This window comes from Elephas maximus, chromosome 12, assembly GCF_024166365.1.
Source record: "Elephas maximus indicus isolate mEleMax1 chromosome 12, mEleMax1 primary haplotype, whole genome shotgun sequence".
Lineage (NCBI taxonomy): Eukaryota > Metazoa > Chordata > Mammalia > Proboscidea > Elephantidae > Elephas > Elephas maximus.
The window spans coordinates 97,375,436-97,395,405 of NC_064830.1; the positions used below are offsets into that span (position 1 = coordinate 97,375,436).

General features: G+C 46.2%; 1 protein-coding gene across 5 annotated transcripts in view; it reads right to left on the reverse strand.

The window, feature by feature from the left end:
• The window catches only part of CARD11 (caspase recruitment domain family member 11), a 136,608-nt gene that overhangs the window by 73,537 nt on the left and 43,101 nt on the right, over nt 1–19,970 (reverse strand). Inside the window, exon 2 of one of the 5 annotated variants that reach the window (XM_049904874.1) lies at nt 14,556–14,681. The exons of the other annotated variants lie outside the window; for them this stretch is intronic. The gene's annotated coding sequence lies outside the window, so the exon portion shown is untranslated. The remainder of the gene's footprint in view (nt 1–14,555; nt 14,682–19,970) is intronic. 5 annotated transcript variants of the gene reach the window in all.

The window sequence follows — 19,970 nt, forward strand, 5'->3', positions numbered from 1 at the left end:
GGAGAATAGCATCTCGGAATATAGCCAAAGTTGCTTATCTTGCTTGGAATGATTATTTTATCTGAGATTCCTGAGGGGTGTGTCTCCTATGTGTGCTGGCTGTGTGGAGATTGCCCCCGAGGGTCTGGCCCGCTGAAGCCGCGGTCAGATCCTCCGCTGCCAGTCCAAAGCCCAGCGTCAAGGTTCCCCTGCTGGGACGCTGCACTCCTGGCTCCAAAATCAGTCGCTGCCTCCCGGGGACTTCTCCTCCCGCCAGCCGCGTCGCCGTGCTATCCCCGTGGACCGGCTGGGCCCCCTCCCAGTGTTAGTTCAGGGGAGTAGGGCTGCGCCCCGTGCTTGCGCCGTGACAGCGCCCAGTCAAATGCCCGGCACCAAGGTTCCCCGGCTGGGACGCTGCACTCCCGGCTCCAAAACCAGTCACTGCCTCCTGGGGACTTCTCCCACCAGCTGCGTCACCACGCTGCCTGCACGGACCGGCTTGGCCCCCTCCCGGGGTCAGTTCAGGGGGTAGGGCTGTGCCCCTTGTTTGCGCCGTCACAAGACTTTGTGTTCAGCTCCCCTGGGCCCAGACCTAAGACCAGCGCCAAGGTTACCTGACTGGGACACTGGCTCCAGGCTCCAAAAACAGTTGCTGCTTCCCCGTATTTGTTTGTTCTCCGTCTCTAAATCTGTGTTTGTTGTTCAGGGTTCGTAGATTGTTATGTATGTGATCGATTCACTTGTTTTTCCGAGTCTTTGTTGCAAGAGGGATCCGAGGTAGCGTCTACCTAGTCCACCATCTTGGCCCCGCCTCCTATTGGGACATTCTTAAACAAGTCTTTGTGCAGGACATACGTTTTCATTTTGGGGGTGGTTATTAAATACCAACGTGGCCCTATCATTTTGCCTTCCCAGGAGCAGTGGATGGCAGTGCCACTACCTCCACGTCCTATCAACACTTGGGGGGTTAGGGTTTTAAAAATTAGGCTTTCTACTCAGTGAGTGAGTCCCTGGGTGGCACAGATGATTGATGCGTTTGGCTGCTAACTGAAAGGTTGGCAGTTAGTCCACCCAAAGGTGCTTTGGAAGAAAGTCCTGGAGATCTACTTGCCAAAAATCAGCCACTGAAAACCCTATGGAGCACAGTTCTACTCTGACACACATGGGGTCACCATGAGTTGGAATCGATTCCACGGCAACTAGTGGTTGGTTACCCATCGGAGAGACCCAAACATAAATGGTAGCATGAAGGCACCCTTCCTGTTCCTCCATGGCAGGGTGAGGAGACTCCCATTGGATTCGTCAACGGAGCACTCTAAGAGACGCCAGCTTCAAAGAGCGGAAGGAGACAAGCTCTCGCGTGGGCGGCTGCAGAGAAGCGGGGTTACTGGAGGCCACAACTGATAGGGTACTTCAGAGACCCTTCAGAGGAAGCAGCAACAACGAAGTCACACATGAAAAGCGAGCAGCATCTGAAAGCTTCCTGTATGCACACACCAGGGAGGGACTAGTCTGAGTTTGTGGGTGAGGAGTGATTTTTCTGGTATGAGAAGAAAAAAGAAAACAAAACAGCTACGCTCTGCAAGAAAGCCAGCCCACGGAGCCAGAGCCTGGCTGACCCGGGGATGAAACAACCTGTCTTCCGGTGAGAGGCTTGGGCTGTCTGAGACAGCCCCCCAGCACCCCAAGCCCCAGCCCCTCAAAATCAAGAGGAGAACGGTAAATCCCAGGACTTTGTACTTGGCAATGGATTCTTAGGTATGACCACAAAAGCACAAGCAACAAAAGAAAAAAAAAAAAGATAAATTGGATTTCATCAAAATGAAAAAACTTTTGGGCGTCAAATGACTTTATCAAGAAAGAGAAAAGAAAATATTTGGAAATCAAGTATCTGTTAAGGGTTTAACATCTAGAATATATAAAGAGCTCCTGCAACTCAACAACAAAAAGACAAACAACCCAATTGCAAATTGAGCAAAAGATCTGAACAGACATTTTTCCAAAGAAGATCTACAAATGGCCACTAAACACATGAAAAGATGTCTCAACAGTCATTAGTCATTAGGGAAATCTGAATCAAAACCATAATGAGATACCGCTTCACATCCACTGGGATGGCTATTGTCAGAAGAAAAAAAAAAAACAACAGAAAATAACAAGTATTGAGGATGTAGCGAAATTAGAGCCCTCATCCATTGCTGGTGGGATTGTAAAATGGTGCAGCTGCTGTGGAAATCAGTTTGGTGGTGCCTCAAAATGTTAGAGACAGAGTTACCATGTGACCCAGCAATTCCACTCCTAGGTATACAGCCAAGAGACTTGAAAGCAGGCACTCAAACAGAAACTTGCACGCCAGTATTGACTGCAGCACCTTCACAGGAGCCAAGAGCGGAAACAACCAAGTGTCCATCAAGAGATGAACAGATAAACAACATGTAGTATATCCATAAGACAGGACCTTATTCAGCCATAAAGAGAAAAGTCCTGATACATGTGATGACATGGATGAACCCTGAAGATCTCATGCTGCGTCAAATAAGTCAGACACAAAAGGACAAATATTTTATGACCCCACTTATATGAAGTACCTAGACCAGGCAAATTCATAGAAACAGCAAGTAGATTAGTGGTTGACAGGGGCTGAGGTAGACCCTCAATGAGATGGACTGACACAGTGGCTGCAACAATGGGCTCAATCATAACAACAATTATGAGGATGGTGCAGGACCAGGCAGTGTGAAGTTCTGTTGTACATCAGGCCATTATTAGCTGGAATCGACTCGACGAAACCTAACGATAACAACAGGGGTTGGGGCGTTATTGCTTAAGGGGCACTGAGCTTCTGTTTGGGATGATATAAAACTTTCGGAAATGAACGGGGGTGATGGTCATACAGCATGGTGATGGTAATTAACGCCACAGAGTTGTACACTTCAAAATAGTTAAACAGCAATTTTTATGTTACATATATTTTACCTCAATAAAGTCAAAAACAAAACAAAAACAAGAGGAGACTGGAAGGAGCTCCTTCTGCCCAGTACTGCTCCTGGAATGAACCCAGGCTTGTCCCATCGAGGAGTGAAACGCCCCAGGCCTGAAAGCGAACCGTCCTCCTGGTGTTGTTTGTCTTATTTATCTTTGCCTTGAAGCTTGAGTTCTCAACAGTGCGGGCCCATCACTGCTGACTCAGCTGCCTGGGCCCAAACTCATAAAACCCTATTTAAAAAAGGTCCAATGATTTTATTTTCTGATCATAAATATGAGATTTAATTAGCAGCTCGCTGCTAATGAAGTCGCGGAGGAAGGCAGCATGGAGATGCCAAGAGACGGACAAGGAGAACATTCCACATAAAACAGGACTGTGTGGCCTCGCGTGTTAACTCTTGCCTCCTCTGCCCTGACTGTCCTCTGGCCCCTCGCTGGGGCCTTCCTAGGCCACACATCTGCCACGAGCCCCGGGAAAGCAGGAAAACATCTGGCGCTGAGGACAAGGAAGACCTGCTCCCACAAGCAGAGCATTGGATGTGGACTGTGGCTCTGATGTCCTCTCCTCGGTCAGTGGGAAGCTCCTGTGTGCTGTGAAGCCACACTAGACCACCCAACTTTAGGGCACAGCTTCAGTGTCCAACTTCTGCCCTCTCCAGAAAACGCCTCAGAGCATTCTCCATGACAGAAAGAGGGACCGAGAATAATACAGGAGTCCCTGGGTAGTGCAAAGGGTGAATGCACTCAGCTCCTAACTGTAAGGCTGGAGGTTCAAGTCCAGCCAGAGATGCCTTGGAAGAAAGGCCTGGTGATTTACTTCAGAAAAATCAGCCACTGAAAACCCCACGGAGCACAGTTCTACTCTGACACACAAAGGGTCGCCGTGAGGAATAATACAGAGTCTCTTACAAACAAGCTTAAGGAAAAGCCGCTAGATCCCAGCTACTCTGCTTTCGTTAGAAATGGGTGGGAGGGCACCCAGCAACTTGGCATGTTCTGTTTTGCAATGGATAGTTATAGGTTAAATTGCGTCCCCCAAAAGACATGTTGAAGTCTTAACCCTGAACCTGTGAACGTGACTGTTGGGGACTGAACTGTGTTCCCCCAAAATATGTTGTAAATCCTAACTCCTATACCTGGGGCTACAATCCCATTTGGGAATGGGTTTTCTGTGTTATGTTAATGAGGCAGTATTAGGGTCGGGTATATCTCAAGCTCTTTTGAGATATAAACTGAGCAGATTAGGTAGAGACAAGCAATCAGGGATGGGAGGAGATAGATGTCATACCGCATAAAGTCACCAGGAGCCAAGGAACAAGGACCTTCCCCCAGAGCCTAAAGAGAGAGAAAGCCTTCCCCTAGAGCCAATGTCCTGAATTCCAACTTCTAGCCTCCTACACAGTGAGAAAATAAATTTCTGTTTGCTAAAGCCACCCATTTTGTGGTATTTCTGTTAAGGCAGCACAGGATAACTAAGAGGAGCCCTGGTGGTCCAGTGGTTAAGTGTTCGGTTGCTAACCGAAAGGTTGGAGGTTTGAACCTACCAGGCACGCTGAGGGAGAAAGGTGTGGCTGTCTACCTACTTGGCTAAAGATTACAGCGTTGGAAACCCTATGGGGCAGTTCTACTGTCCTATAGGGTCGCTCTCACTGTGAGTCGGCATCAACTCGACGGCCATGGGTTTAGATAACTAAGACACGGACCTTGTTTGGAAATAGGGTTGGCACCTAACAACAAAAATAAACTTCCAAACAGGGTTACAGTCACAGATACAGGGGTTAGAATTTCAACGTAACTTTTTGGGAACAGGATTCAATCTGTAACAGAACTGTCCACGGAAGCAAGTGCATAAACTATCCAAATATGTGTACCTGTTAGAGATGAGGGAGAGCCACGCTCCTTTCTGCAAACACGAGACATTAGACTTCATCTATAGTCAAGGCACACACAGTTATAGTCCAGAAAACAGCTGTTGGCTGAAAGTAATAGGATTTTTAAGGGTTGCCTGCTTTCTTGCTATTTTTTTTTTAACTGAAGCATATTGTAGTTCTGTTGGCATTTGGGTGTGGGCTCCTGAATAGGTAGAAAGAGCATGTGGACCGGCTCCGGTGTGGCCTTGTGGCTCTGTAGAGAATTCTAGGGTCCCTGCTGAGAGCCCCTGGGCTGCGTCGAGCCTGTCAGCCCCCATAGGCGCATCCGGCCTTTGAATGACATGTCACAGGTCAGCTGAGTTTGTGTAAATCCAACCCTTTTTCTCTCCAGATGAATGGATAAACAAATTATGGTACATCATACAATGGACTACTATGCAACCATAAAGAACAATGATGAGTCCACAAAACATCTCATAACATGGATAAATCTGGAGTGCATTATGCTGAGTGAAATATGTCAATCACAAAAGGACAAATATTGTATAAAACCCAAGAAAAGGTTTACACACAGAAAAATATAATCTTTGATGGGTTATGAGGGTGGGGAGGGGTGAGAAGGGGAAATCACTAACGAGATAACATTCAAGTGTTAACTTTGGTGAGAGTAAAAACAACACACAGTATAGGGCAAGCCAGCACAACCTGGCCGAGACAAAGCCATGGAAGCTTCCTAGACACATCCAAACATCTTGAGGGACTGAGTTACTGGGGCTGAGGGCTGGGGACCATGATCTCTAGGGACATCTTGGTCAACCGGCATAAAATAAAGAACATAAAGAAAACGTTCTACATCCTACTTTGGTATCGTCTGGGGTCTTAAAAGCTTTCAAGTGGCCATCTAAGATACAGCTATTGTTCACATCCTGTCTAGAGCAAAGGAGAATAAAAAAACCAAAAACACACATGGAAAATATTAGTCCAAAGGACTAATGGACCACATGAACCACAGCCTTCACCAGCCTGAGCCCAGAACTAGATGGTACCTAGCTACCACCACCCACTGCTCTGACAGGGATCACAATAGAGGGTCCCAGACACAGCGAGAGAAAAATGTAGAATAAAATTCAAATTCGCAAAAGAGACCAGACTTAATTGTCTAATGGAGACTAGAGGAACTCCCCAGACTATGGTCCCTGGACACCCTTAGAACTAAAGTCACTCTTGAAGTTCACCTTTCAGCCAAAGATTAGACAGGCCTATAAAACAAACAATAACACACGTGAGAAACGTCCTTCTTAGTTCAATCAAGTATATGAGACCAAATGGGCAATATCTGCCCAAAAGCAAAGACAAGTAGGCAGGAAGGGACAGGACACCTGGACAAATGGACATAGGGAGCCCGAAGTATTAAGGGAAATGCGGAGAGTGCTGACACATTGTGGGGACTGCAACCAACGTCACGAAACAATTTGTGTATAAATTTTTTTTTCCTTCTCACATTGGTTAACAATCCATGACATGTCCACACTCTCCCTTCTCAAACTTGGGTTCCCTATTACCATCTTTCCTGTCCTCTTCTGCCTTCTAGTCCCTGCCCCTGGGCTGGTATGCTCATTTAGTCTCATTTCGTTTTTTGGGCCCGTCCAATCCCCGGCTAAAGGGTGAACCCCAGAAGTGACTTCATTACTGAGCTAAAAGGGTGTCCGAGGGTCATATTCTCGGGGTTTCTCCAGTCTCTGTCAGGCCAGCGGTGTACAAATTTTGGAATGAGAAACAATTTGCACTGTCAACATCACCTAAAACACTATGAAATTAAATAAATAAATAAGAAATTGACTTAAGACACACGCTATACTCATACTGTTTCATTAATACAACAAAGAAAACCCATTCCCAGATGGGATTACAAGCACAGGTTAGGATTTACAATAGGTATTTTTCAGGGGACAGAATTCTCTCCATAACCCCAAGGAACCGAGGAACGTTGAAGAGATGAGGATCTTCCCCCATAGCTGGCACCCTGAATTCCAACTTCTAGCCTCCTGAACTGTGAGAAAATAAATTTCTGTTTGTTATTAAAGCCACTCACTTGTGGTATCTCTGTTACTACAGCAGTAAGACACTAAGTCACCAGGTCTTCACGCTTCATCTGGCAGTGGCCCTTACTATGTTTTGGTCTTGCTAGTGGGCCTCACACTCTTGGACACGGTGCCACACTCCGGGGCTACGTGAACTTCATTCCCGACTGAAGTCTCCAAATGGAAATACCTTTCAGTACTTGGAGCTCTGCTGCCCCTGGTCTGCCTATATCTCAAACCATCATCTCCATATCTCTTCGGTGGGTTATGGAAGAGCGCTGCTTACTTGCCGTCAGTCTTTTTGTGAATCTGACATTTCATATGACAAGAAGGTAGAGAAATCTAGAGTGTGCTTGAAGTCACGTTTGGGGACCCATTGACTCCTGCCTTTGACAAATTTCAACTCTTTGCCAATTTTTGATATTCTTTGTTATGGATTGAATTTTATCCCCCCAGAGAAGACATGTTGAAGTCCTAACTCCTGGTACTTGTGAATGCGACCTTGTTTGGAAATAGGGTCTCTGAGGGTGTTATCAGTTAACACTAGGTCATGCTGGAGTAGGGTGGGCCCTAATCCCACCTGAGCGGTGTCCTTATAAAAGAGAAGAGACGGAGACAGAGGAAGGACATGATCTAAAGATGCATCTACAAGTCAGGGAATACCTGGAGCCACCAGAAGCTGAACGTAACAAGGAAGGGTTCTCCTGTGGAGCCTTCAGAGGGAGCATGGCCCTGGCGGCATGTTGATTTGGACTTCCGGCCTCCAGAAACTACGAGACAACAAATTCCTGTTGTTTCAAGCCACCTACTTTGTGGTGCTTTGTTACAGCAGTCCAAGGGACTGGTGAATTCCGATCAGTTGTGAGGTGTGTGGAAAGTGATGTTACTAATAAGAGTGAACGTTCTCAAAAAGGCAAGGCTATCCAATGAGAAGAAAATCGGAACAGTGGTTGCTTCTGGTGGGGAGGATGGGGGCTGACTTGCAAGGACATCAGCCATCAGATTTAGGGCCCACCCTAATCCATTATAAAGGAGCCGTGGTGGTGCAATGGTTAAGCACTCAGCTGCTAACTGAAAGGTTGGTGGTTTGAACCCACCAGTGGTTCCGCAGGAGAAAGACCTGGAGATCTGCTCCTGTAAAAATTACAGCCTAGAAAACCCTATGGGACAGTTCTACTTTGTCACATGGGGTCTATCTGAGTCAAAATTGACTTGATGGCACGCAACAACAGCTAACCAGTATGACCTCATCTTAACTTGATTACTTCTGCAAAGACCCCATCCCAACGTTCCGAAAAGTCTTAACTGCCTCCAGAAGGTCCATGTTAACACGGCACATGCTACCTGGGAAGAAAGGATGCGCCTGGCAACTCTCTTCTATGTTTATCCCATTCCAAAAAAAAAAACCCTATTGTCATTGTCATGGAGTCAGTTCCAACTCATGGTGACCCCCTGTGTTACAGAGTAGAACTGCTCCATAGGGTTTTCTTGGCTGTAATCTTTACAGAAGCAGATCACCGGGCCTTTTCTTCTGTGATGCCACTGGATAGGTTCCAACCACCCACCTTTAGGTGAGTAGTTGTGTACAAACTGCTGGTGCCACCTAGGAACCTTTTTGTCTCATTAAACCTGTTGCCGTTAAGTTGATTCCAACTCATAGCAACCCTACAGGACAGAGTAGAGGTGCCCTATAGCGTTTCCTAGGCTGTAGTCTTTATGGCTGCAGATTGTCAGGTCTTTTCTCCCATGGAGCAGCTGGTGGGTTCAAACCACTGATGTTTTGGTTAGCAGCTGAGCGCTTAACCACTGCACCATCAGGGCTCCTTTTTTTTGTCCCGTTGGAAAGGTTTAATTTGCTTTAAAAGGCTCAGGGACGCTGGCCCTCTGGTGAGGAGAGAGAGGTCAGGTAAGTTTCAGTGGAGGTGGAAATGGAGCATAACATACAGGGAGCACCATGGGACCTGAAAGAACCCATGTATGGGTTTAGGATATGCAGACCCAGGCCATGAGGACACAGCAAATGCACATTTTTCTGTCATAAAATGCAGAGGACAAGACATGCCTGCATGCAGGACACCATCCCATTGGATGCAGAGCTATAGAAGGCATCTCCTCGTGGCCATTCCGGATCAGTATCCCATCCACCCAGGGGGCATCACTGAAATCTGTCAGCCCTAAGGAACTTCAAGAAGATGCCCCCAACACATGTTAACTCTATAGAAGAGAGAGGAATGGGACACGCCAGAGAGAAGCCCCCCACCAAGGCTCGTGTCCACAGAAAGAGCTAAAGATCAGGCCCTTTGCTCTGGGTTGGAGTTGCTTTTGATTGCTTTTGCCCTTTCTCTATGACTGAGTGAAGGCCATTTTACCTTCTCCATAGAGGAATTAACCTTCAGCAAGATGAGTAATTGGTCCTCAGCTAGGGCAACTTCCTGCTGGTTCAGATGTGGAGCTGACCCTGGGAAAAGATGTCCTTGGCACACACTGCCAGCCCTTTTTTCCTTTTCCTCCATGCTGGAGGTGGCCCCTTCCCACCCCACCAAATGCTCAGAGCCCTTACATCTCTTTAGTCTTGTCCCATCAAACTCTGCTCCCAGGAAGGGCATGAAGAGCAGAACCTCAGAGTGACCAGGCACCTTCTCCAGGTGAGGCAAGCTCATAGCTTATCTGGGATGCAGGTATTCGCATCCATGTTCAGGCTCAGAGCCTTGAATTCCCTGACCCAGATCACAAAGTGGCAACTGGCTGAGCCTCAGGCACACCCACTGTCTCAGTCATCTAGTGCTGCTATAACAGAAATACCAGAAATGGATGGCTTTAACAAAGAGAAATTTCTTCTCTCATAGTTTAGGAGGCTAGAAGTCTGAATTCAGGGCGCCAGCTGCAGGGGAGGGTTTGCTCTGTTGGCTCTGAGGGAAGGTCCTTGTCATCAATCTTCTCCTGGTTTAGGAGCCTTTCAGTGCAGGAACCCCAGGTCCAAAAGACACGCCCCGCTCCTGGCTATTCTTTTTGTGTGTGTGTGTGCTTTAAGTGAAAGTTTACAAATCAAGTCAGTCTCTCACATAAAATTTTATATACACCTTGCTACATATTCCCAATTACTCTCCCCACAATGAGACAGCCTGCTCCCTCCTTCTACTCTCTTTTCGTGTCCGTTTTGCCAGCTTCTAAGCCCCTCTACCCTCCCATCTCCCCTCCAGGCAGGAGGTGTCCTGGCTGTTCTTGCTTGGTGGTAACGACGTCCCTCTCCTCTCTGTTTGCTTCTCTCTTTCATATCTCCAAAGAGATTGACTCAAGATACAACCTAATCCTGTAGATTGAGTCCTGCCTCATTAACATAACTGCCTCTAATTCTGCCTCATTAATATCATAGACGTTAGGATTTACAACACATAGGATAGTCACATCAGATCATAAAATGGTGGCCAACCACACAATACAGAGAATCATGGCCTAGCCAAGCTGTCACACATTTTTGAGGGCCACAATTCAATCCATAACACCCACATAGTATGTCTGATTCCAAGAGCAGGGATCTGTGGCCTCTAAGTCCTCCTTGCCAAGGTTCTGGTAGCCAGCAATGTTTAATATGCCACCTCTTCTATGTCCCTGGATGGTGTAAACAGTTAATGTGTTTAGCTGCTAACCGGAAGTTTGAAAGTTTGAGTGTACCCAGAGATGCCTTGGAAGAACGTTCTGGTGATCTAATTCCAAAAAGTCACAGCTACTGAAAACTCTCTGGAACATAGCTCTACTCTGACATACATGGTTCGGTTTTGGTTTTCCTTTATGAACACCCTTTTCTTTCTTTTATATTTGCCCAGTTTGTGGTTTGCTTTTTTTTTTTAAATTTCATTTTAGATGAGGGTTTACAGAGCAAATTAGTTTCTCATTAAACAATTAACACACATATTGTTTTGTGACATTGCTTGGCACCCTCACAACATGTCAACACCCTCCCCTTCTCAACCTTGGGTCCCCCATTACCAGCTTTCTTGTCCCCTCCTGCCTTTTCGTCCTTGTCCCTGGGCTGGTGTGCCCAGTTAGTCTCGTTTTGTTTTGTGGGCCTGTCTAATCTTTGGCTGAAGGGTGAACCTCAGGAGTGACTTCAGTACTGAGTTAAAAGGGTATCCAGGGGCCACACTCTGGGGGTTTCTCCAGTCTCTGTCAGACCTGTTAAGTCTGTTTTTTTTTTTTTTTTTTTAATAATTTTTATTGAGCTTTAAGTGAACGTTTACAAATCAAGTCAGTATATAAGCTTATATACACCTTACTCCATACTCCCACTTACTCTCCCCCTAATGAGTCAGCCCGCTCCCTCCTTCCAGTCTCTCCTTTCATGACAATTTTGCCAGTTTCTAACCCTCTCTACCCTCCTATCTCCCCTCCAGACAGGAGATGCCAACACGCCTGATACAAGTAGCTCACCCTTCATCACCATCTCTCTCCAACCCATTGTCCAGTCCCTTCCATGTCTGATGAGTTGTCTTCGGGAATGGTTCCTGTCCTGGGCCAACAGAAGGTTTGGGGACCATGACCGCAGGGATTCCTCTAGTCTCAGTCAGGCCATTAAGTCTGGTCTTTTTATGAGAATTTGGGGTCTGCATCCCACTGATCTCCTGCTCCCTCAGGGGTTCTCTGTTGTGCTCCCTGTCAGGGCAGTCATCGGTTGTTAAGTCTGGTCTTTTTATGTGAGCTAGAATTTTGTACTACATATTTCTCCAGCTCTGTCTGGGGCCTTCTATTGTGGTCCCTGTCAGAGCAGTTGGTGGTGGTAGCCTGGCACCATCTAGTTGTGTTGGACTCAGTCTAGTGGAGACTGTGGTACTTGTGGTCCATTAGTCCTTTGGACTAATCTTTCCCTTGTATGTTTGGTTTTCTTCATTCTCTCTTGCTGCAGACGGGATGAGACCGGTGGAGTATCTTAGATGGCTGCTCGCAAGCTTTTAAGGCCCCAGATCTCTGCATTTTCTTGTGCTGAGAAGTTGTATCGCTTTATTATTATTTTTTAATTAAACAAATAATACCTGTTGCTGTTAAGTCAATTCTGAATCATGGTGACCCTGCATGTTACAGAATGTAACTGTTCCATAGGGTTTTGCTATTATCTGCCCCCACCTTGATCATATTTAGTTCGTTTCCCATCCCTTGCTATTTATTTATTTAATTGTACTTTAGATGAAGGTTTACAGAGCAAACTACTTTTTCATTAAACAATTAATACACATATTGTTTTGTGACATTGCTTGGCACCCTCACAACATGTCAACATGTTCCCTTTCTCGACCTTGGGTTCCCCATCACCAGTTTTCCTGTCCCCTCCTGCCTTCTCGTTGTTGCCCCTGGGCTGGTGTGCCCATTTAGTCTCTCATTTTGTTTTGTGGGCCTGTCTAATCTTTGGCTGAAGGGTGAACCTCAGGAGTGACTTCATTACTGAGGTATAAGGGTGTCCAGGGGCCATACTCTGGGGTTTCTCCAGTCTCTGTCAGACCTAAGTCTGGTCTTTGTGTGTGTGTTGAGTTAGAATTTTATGAACACTCATTTCTGAACAGTGAAAATGGCTATTCTTAACTAAGCACTAGGTCACTGAGGGGGACATAGAACTTTTCTGGAAAAGGGGCTGTGATGGTTAAGTGGTGTGTCAACTTGGCTGGGCCATGATTTTCATTGGTTTGGCAGCTATGTAATCATGTAGTTTAGCAGTTATGTAATGATGCAAGTTTGCAGTTATGTAACGATGTAGTCATCTTCCATGATGGGATCTGAGGTAATCAGCCAATCAGATTGTAAGGGAAGTTTCCTTAGAGGTGTGGCCTGCATCCAATATATAAGGACATTCTGGCAAGGCTCACATGTTCACTCGGGATCCTGCATCCAGCTCATCATCATCTGACCTGCTGATTCTGGGATTCATCAGCTTTCACAGCCCCTCGGGCCGACAACCTGATATCTGACCAGTCAATCTTGGGTTCATCTGCCCCCATGACCACATGAATCTGAGAAGCCTCCAGCCTGACACCTGACCCACGGATTTGAGACTTGCCAGCCTCCACAGCTGTGTGAGCCACTTCCTTGAGATAAATCTCTCATCCTCTCTCTTTATATATATGCTTCACTGGTTTTGCTTCTCTGGAGAACCCAGCCTAACACAAAACCCGTTGCCTTTAAGTCAATTCCAGCCTAAGACAGGGGCCCTCTAAAACATAGCACTATCTGTAGATGCACCTATGTGTCTGTCAGTTTGTAGCACTGTGGGGGCTTATGTGTTGCTTGATGCTGGAAGCTATGCCACCAGTATTAAAATACTAGCAGGGTTACCCATGGTGGACAGGTTTCAGCTGAGCTTCCAGACTTAGGCAGACTAGGAAGAAGGACCTGACAGTCTATTTCTGAAAAGAATCAGCCAGTGGAAACTTTATGAATAGCAGTGGAACATTGTCTGATATAGTGCTGGAAGATGAGCCCCTCAGTTGGAAGGCACTCAAAATACAACTGGGGAAGAGCTGCCTTCTCAAAATAAGAGTCGACCTTAGTGACATGGATGGAGTCAAGCTTTTGGGACTTTTATTTGCTGATGTGGCCCGACTCAAAATGAGAAGAAACAGCTGCAAACAACCATTAATAATTGGAACCTGGAATGTATGAAGTATGAATCCAGGAAAATTGGAAATTGTCAAAAATGAAATGGAATGCATAAACATCGATATCCTAGGCGTTAGTGAGCTGAAATAGACTGGTATTGGTCATTTTGAATTGGACAATTATGCTGGGAATAACAACTTGAAGAGGAATGGCGTCGCATTCATTGTCAAAAAGAACATTTCAAGAGCTGTCCTGAAGTATGCTGCTATCAGTAATAGGATAATATTCATATGCCTACAAGGAAAACCAGTTAATATGACTATTACTCAAATCTATGCACCAACCACCAAGGCCAAAAATGAAGAAATTGGAAGATTTTTACCAATTTCTGCAGTCTGAAATTGATCGAACATGCAATCAGGATGCATTGAAAATTAGTGGAGATTGGAACGCAAAAGTTGGAAACAAAGAAGAAGGATCAGTAGTTGGAAAATATGGCCTTGGTGATAGAAACCATGCCAGAGATCGCATGACAGAATTTTGCAAGACAGTAAAAAGATGGGGTTATTTTTATTTTTATGTGGAATTAAGTTGACCAAATCCATTTTTCCCCCCAGAGAAAGATCAAGGTTGGCACGGTAGACAGAGCTCTGTGCTGGAAGGCTCCCAGCCTGGAACACCTATGTTGAGATCCCAGTTGTCTTAAAGATGCCTGTGGTGATTTTAAAACATGACCCCAAACTTTGCCACTTTTCCCCTCAACAGGTGGGGCCTATGCCCTTTCCCCTCAAATCTGGCTCTATAACTGCTTTACTAATAGAAAAGGTGGAAGTGTGGCTATGTGAATGTCTGGACCCAGGCCTTAAGAAATTGGCAGCTTCCATTTCCTGTGCCTTGGGACACTTACCCTTGAAATCCAGCTGTGAGCTTCCTCCATGCTGTGAGGAAGCTCAAGCAGCAGCGGCGACACCCACCTGAGAGGCCCATGTTGAGAGGAATCAAGGTTTCAGCCCTCACACCCAGCTGATCATCTGGCCAACAGCCAGCGGCAACTCACCTGCCATGTGATGTGCCATCTTAGAAGTGGACCTCTCAGCCCCTAGTTGAGCTGCTCCAGCTGATGCCACAGGAAGCAGAGATGAGCTTTCCTTGCCAAGCTCTATTCGAATTGCAGATTCAGGAGCTAAATAAATTATTGTTGCTGTTTTAAGTCACTAAATTTTGGGGTGGCTTTTGTGCAACAACACAACCAGAACACTAGCTCTGTGTCTTTGGGGAAATGCTTAACCTCTCTGGACCTCAGGTTCCTCACCTGTAAAAAAAGTAGAATTCAAAGATGCTCACTCCAAGGTGAACTCAAATAGTCAATGAGTTCTTTAAACATTAATGAATCTTTTCTCTGGTTTTGTTATACAACCTACTTGCTCTTTCTCCAATTCACTAAAAAATTCCCTAAAAGTACGAGAACGCTTTTTGGTGGTGCATCAGTTTCCTGTGGCTGCTGTAACAAAGTGCTGCAAATTAGGTGACTTAAAACAACAGAAACTTATTGTCTCATGGTTCTGGAGCCTGGAAGTCCAAAATCAAGGTGTCGACAGGGCTGTGCTATCCCTGAAGGATCCAGGGCAGGATTTTTCCTTGGCTCTTCCAGCTCTGGTGGTTCTTGACAATCCTCGGTGTTCCTTGACTTGTAAACGCATCACTCCAGTCTCTGCCTCTGTCTTTACATAGCCATCCTCTCTCTGTCTCTGTGTCTCTTCTCTTTTATGAGGACACCAGTCATACGGGATTAGGGCCCACCCTACTCCAGTATGACCAGTATGTTAGCTCATAACATCTTCAAAGACCCTATTTCCAAACAAAGTCACATTCATAGGTGTAACGGTTAATGTTATGTGTCAACTTGGTTAGACCATGACCCTCAGCGGTTTGGCAGACACTATATATCATGCTTCATTTTGTGATCTGATGTGAGCAGCCTATCAGTTGGAAGGGACGTTTACTTGGGAGTGAGGGCTGCATCCAATATATAAATGGATGTTCTGGCAAAGCTCTCTCAATCCTGCACTCATCCCGTCTGATTTCCAGTTTTTGGAATATGAGAAGTCTTCAACCTTCTGCCCGACCTGCAGATTTTGGATTCACCAGCTCCTGCAACCCTGTGAGCCAGCAGTCTGCCATCTGACTCACGAATTTGGGACTTGCCAGCCCTGTAATTGCGTGAGCCATTTCCTTGAAGTAAATCTTTCTCTATATGTTTATATATACAAGTTACTGGCTTTGCTCCTCTAGAGAACCCAGCCTAAGGCAATAGGTATCAGGGCTTGGACTTTTTGGGGGACACAATTAAACAGCTGTGTTTCTCAAATGTTAATGTCTACATGACTCACCTGAGAATCTTGTTGAGTATAGATTCTAATGTGGGAGGTCAGAGCTAGGGCCTGGGATTCTGCAATTTCATTGTGATGGTCACCCACTGATGGCACAGCTTTTTGTCAGTCACCAACAGGTGCCAATCTATAAAAGCTGACCACAAACTTAATATGCAGAGATGCAAAGGTAGTATCTCATTTAATCCTTACAACAACTCTACGAGCAAGGTTCTGGAGTCATTTGCACTCTACAGATTGGAGACTCAACATCTGGAGAGGTCAAGTGACTTGTCCAATTCTGGAGTCATGGAGGCTGGATGAACCCCTGAAACTATTGTCCTAAGATAATCTTTAAACCTTAATCCAAGAATATCCCCTGAAGTCTTCTCAAAAACAAACAATAGTTTAGCTTAACTAGTAAAGAATGTCTGCCTTGAGCTTTGAGCTCTTATAAGATCTATCTATATGGGATCAAACTGACAACAGCCACTGGAAAGATCAGATAAGAAACTTAGGGACAGTGAGTTTATGTTAATAGGGGAGGGTGAGGATGGCTGTCCAACTTGAAGAATGTAGTCAATGTCACTGAATTGTACATGTAGAAATTGTTGACTTGCTGTATGTTCTGCTATGTATATTCTCAACAACGAAATAAATTATTTAAAAAAAAAAGTGACTGGTTCACAGTTGATGAACAGATTTCAGCAGAGCTTCCAGACCAAGACAGACTAGGAAGAAAGGGCTGGTGATCTACTTCTGAAAATTCAGCCACTTAAAACCCTATGGGTCACCATGGTCTGATTCACAACCAATCTTAGGGATGGAGCAGGACTGGGCAGTGTTTCATTCCATGGTGTACGGGGTCGCCATGAGTCAGGGACTGACTTGACAGCAGCTACCAACAACAACAAGGACCGGGATTTGAACCTAGGTCAGTTCACAGACGCTCATTCCCCTGTCTCCCTTCTCCTGAGCACCAGGTGACATGAGATTAACCATTTTTTCTCATCTCACCCCTTCATGCCTGCAGCTAGTCTGCTGGGCATGAAAATCTATCATCGGAGGACAGAAGTGGGGACTCAGGAACGCACCAGGGATAACAACACACAGTGAACAAAGATAGAGGTGACTTTTTCAGGTTCCCACTCGCCAGCATGACTAATTTACAGCTTTTTACATGCTAATGTTTCCCTGCCTTCTGCCAGTAATAAATAACCAATATGTTTAATACCTAGTTATTATTCATCCCTCTCAGATATCCGGATTTTGATTCTTTGCTGCAGTTCAATCACATTGAATTTCTTTAACCAGGACCGCTCCATTAAGAACCCTCTCCAAGGACATCCCGGTGGGGTGGGTGACAGTTATGGATAATGGTTACAAGAGAGAGAGGGGAGTGGAAAGACGAAATATTAGCAGCCAGGGGGAAAATCGGGGCAAACAGCCATATAAAACACTACCAGGCTACATTTAAGTAAAGTTCAGGTGGTAACACAAACCAGTAACACCAGGGAACACGCACTTGAAGCTGACACGCCATTCTAATGCACCTGTTTGCAGCAAACCTGGGGATCCACTTAATCACCTTCCTGACACCCGAGCGCTCCCTCTTCCCTGGAATGAGCTCAGAATGGCTGGCCGACCCTACCTGTCTTTCTTGGGTGTGGAGGGGAGGGGCTGGCTGTTACTTGCAGCGTTCACCACCTCCAAGTGCTTTCCAAGCAAAGAAGGCCAACTCCGCATGCAGAAGCCGTTTCATAGACTTGTTTCTTTCCGAAGAGTTGATCTTTCTTCTATGAATTTAGTGGGGGTCCCTGGGTGGTGCAAACAGTTAAGAGCTTGGCTACAAGCCAAAAGGCTGGCGGTTCAAACTCACCCAGAGGTGCCAAGGAAGAAAGGCCTGGCAATTTTGCCTCTGAAAGGTCACAGCCTTGATAAGCCTATGGAGCAGTTCTATCTGCACACATGGGGTCACCATGAGTCAGGGTGACTCAACCAGACCTATCAACAGCTTCAATGAATCCAGAGCTTTCTGTCCACCTTGCCCTTCATTCAATGCATGGCAACTCAGTCTTCGGGACATGTTGAGGACTAAACATGACAAGCTCCGTTCTGCCCTGTGGCTTTCCCAAGAACAGGAGCATCACTCTCATGGTTCCTGGCCGCCTTGGTGGCCACCTGAGCTGCCCTCTACGTCTCCCTCCTCAGGCCTAGCTTCTCCCTTCATTGCAGGACCTCTTGGGGCATCTCCAAGACAAGTAACCCTTCCCCAGGGGCCATGCTTAGGAACTTTCTTGGACCCACTTGGCATCTATTGATTCTAAGGACCACTTCCAGAGGAAGGTGTTTAAATGTGTAAAATAACATACAGCGCATTACAAAGGAAAACAGTCATGTGTCGCTCAAGTCCATAATATGTTCTGTAAAACTGGACATCATGTGATTGGGACACTGTGCAAACATCATATTATAGTACATACAGGCAGTCCCCAGCTTGCCCAACCACGCCTGCTGTTCCACCTGCCTGGGGAGCCGGAGCAGCCTGGGCCCGGAGCCCCTGCCACCGCCTGCTTGCTGGACAAACCCAAGAACTGTATCCACTGGATACAGAGGCCGGCCTTGCCAGGTGGTTGGCTGCAGACCGGGCGGAGGCTGTGCTGGCAGCTGGATCGGGACTTTGTGCATATCCAGTCACAGGGCTGGTGGCGCATGGGGGCATGGAGAGGTGGCCGCGGGGACAGGGTGGGGGAGTGGGTGTGTGAGTGCTAGAAGTGCAGCTGGTGATGGCGGCCCTGGCTGTCACTGTCCTGTTGGTGCTGCTGCTTCCTGATTGTCTGCAGCTACCGCAACCCTGGGCCCTCGGCTGCTGGGCAGGTGAAGGAAGCCAGGAGGAAATGAAGGAGGAAGAGAAGGTGGAGGAGGAGGAGGTGGCGTTGCCGGGATTGGGATGCACCCTGGAGCCCTCCTGCTTATTCACTCTGGGGGTTTGGGGTCTTTAAAACCATCAGGGGGAAATAATAAACAAAAGGAGACCTGCTTTCCCTTTACAAACAACCAAAAATCTGATGGGACCACGGATGTATATGTGGTCGGTTGTTGCCTGAACAGCTAGTATGTGGCACACGACTGTAGAATAAAAACTCGAGGTCCATACAATGGTTCCTAATAACATACAGGCACCTGGCATTGCAACTGCTTTGTATACAGGAGACGTGAAATACACGTGTTGTGTGCAGGAAGCTGTTGTGTCCGGTTATGTCCGCTATATCCCATTCTCCAATTGGAATTTCTGAACTTATGGGACCATAGACATACATGTATTTGGACATTGCCCTAATGGACGTTATGCGGCACATGGCTGTATACTGAAATACAGCTATAAATTATTTTAAAAATTGTGATGTTTTCTGTCTCTTTATTAATGTAGGAAGTAATACCTAGCACTGGTGTCTAATAGCTACTATAATTTTGAAATGTTGTTGTTGTTGGATGCTGTTGAGTCAATTCTAACTCATAGTGATCCTAAAAGACACAGTAGAACTGCCCCACAGGGTTTCCCAGGTTGTAATCTCTATAGGAGCAGACTTCGGATCAGCTGGTGGGTTCAAATTGCTGACCTTTCCATTAGCAGCTGAGTGCTTGACCATTTGAGCCAATAGGGCTCCTTGAATTTTGAAATAGGGACATGCAAACAATATTTTGAGGTATCCCCCCCACCAAAAGAATAATGGGATATGGAAAAATTTGCAGTTTCTGTTGGTGATAAAGTCACAGGCACTGTTGATACTACAGTGATTTGTGGCCTACATTGATATTTGAAAGAAATGCTAAATTGCAATTAGAGTGAGTAAATATAAAGATGTAATTTCTTCATCCAAGTTCATGGTTCTCCAGAATTCTATCTGTGGATCCCTTTGGCGGGGGGGGGGGTCTCTGGGCTCCGGCTAAAAGCCCCCATCCCAGGGTCACTCTCCTCCCATTTCACGTTAAGCCCCAGCAGAACTGTCTGTCTTCCCTACTGGACCCCAGGGAACAGGAACCCATCTGTCTTACGCGTGGCAGCAACACAGGGCCTGGCATCGTGCCTGGCATGTTTGCAG